This window comes from Dermacentor andersoni, unplaced genomic scaffold (genome assembly GCF_023375885.2).
Source record: "Dermacentor andersoni unplaced genomic scaffold, qqDerAnde1_hic_scaffold ctg00000051.1, whole genome shotgun sequence".
NCBI classification, from domain to species: Eukaryota; Metazoa; Arthropoda; class Arachnida; order Ixodida; family Ixodidae; genus Dermacentor; species Dermacentor andersoni.
This window is the reverse complement of record NW_027314764.1, coordinates 676,708-678,456: the sequence shown is the minus strand read 5'-3', so window position 1 is coordinate 678,456 and position 1,749 is coordinate 676,708.

Below are 1,749 nucleotides of genomic sequence, written 5' to 3'. Positions count from 1 at the left end.
TTAGGTTAGGTTAGGTTAGGTTAGGTTGGGTTAGGTTAGGTTAGGTTAGGTTAGGTTAGGTTAGGTTAGGTTAGTTCAGGTTAGGTTAGGTTAGGTGTTAGATGTTAGATTAGATTAGATGTTAAGTTAGATGTTATATGTTAGAATAGATTAGATGTTAGGTTAGGTTAGTTTAGGATTAGATGTTACGTTAGATGTTAGATGTTAGATTAGATTAGATGTTAGGTTAGGTTAGGTTAGGTTAGGTTTTGTTAAGTTAGGTTAGGTTAGGTTAGGTGAGGTGAGGTTAGGTTAGGTTAGGTTAGGTTATATTAGGTTAGGTTAGGTTAGGTTAGGTTAGGTTAGGTTAGGATGAGATGTTAGGTTAGATGTTAGATGTTAGATTAGATTAGATGTTAGGTTAGGTTAGGTAAGGTGAGGTTAGGTTAGGTTAGGTTAGGTTAGGTTATGGTATGTTAGGTTAGGTTAGGTTAGGTTAGATGTTGGATTATATTAGATGGGAAGTTAGATGTTCGATGTTAGACTAGATTAGACGTTAGGTTAGGTTAGGTTAGGTTAGGTTATGTTAGGTTAGGTTAGGTTAGCTTAGGTTAGTTTAGGTTAGGTTAGGTTAGGTTAGGTTAGGTTAGGTTAGGTTATGTTAGGTTAGGTTAGGTTAGGTTAGGTTAGGTTAGGTTAGGGTATGGTAGGTTAGGTTAGGTTAGGTTAGGTTAGGTTAGATGTTAGATGTTAGATTATATTAGATGGGAAGTTAGATGTTCGATGTTAGACTAGATTAGACGTTAGGTTAGGTTAGGTTAGGTTAGGTCAGGTTAGGTTAGGTTAGGTTAGGTTAGGTTAGGTTAGGTTAGGTTAGGTTAGGTTAGGTTAGGTAAGGTTAGTTTAGGTTAGGTTAGGTTAGGTTAGCTTAGGTTAGGTTAGGTTCGGTTGGGTTAGGTTAGGTTAGGTTAGGTTAGGTTAGGTTAGTTAGGTTAGGTTAGGTTAGGTTAGGTTAGGTTAGGTGTTAGATGTTAGATTAGATTAGATGTCAAGTTAGATGTTAGATGTTAGAATAGATTAGATGTTAGGTTAGGTTAGGTTAGTTTAGGATTAGATGTTACGTTAGATGTTAGATTAGATTAGATGTTAGGTTAGGTTAGGTTAGGTTAGGTTGGGTTAAGTTAGGTTAGGTTAGGTTAGGTGAGGTGAGGTTAGGTTAGGTTAGGTTAGGTTAGGTTATGTTAGGTTATGTTAGGTTAGGTTAGGTTAGGTTAGATGTTAGATGTTAGATTATAATAAATGGGAAGTTAGATGTTCGATGTTAGACAAGATTAGACGTTAGGTTAGGTTAGGTTAGGTTAGGTTAGGTTAGGGTAGGCTAGGCTAGGCTAGGCTAGGCAAGGCTAGGCTAGGCTAGGTTAGGTTAGGTTAGGTTAGGTTAGGTTAGGTTAGGTTAGGTTAGGTTAGGTTAGGTTAGGTTAGGTTAGGTTAGGTTAAGTTAGGTTAGGTTAGGTTAGGTTAGGTTAGGTTAGGTTAAGTTAGGTTAGGTTAGGTTAGGTGAGGTGAGGTTAGGTTAGGTTAGGTTAGGTTATGTTAGGTTAGGTTAGGTTAGGTTAGGTTAGGTTAGATGTTAGATGTTAGATTATATTAAATGGGAAGTTAGATGTTCTATGTTAGACTAGATTAGACATTAGGTTAGGTTAGGTTAGGTTAGGATGAGATGTTAGGTTAGACGTTAGATGTTAGATTAGATTAGATGTTAGGTTAGGT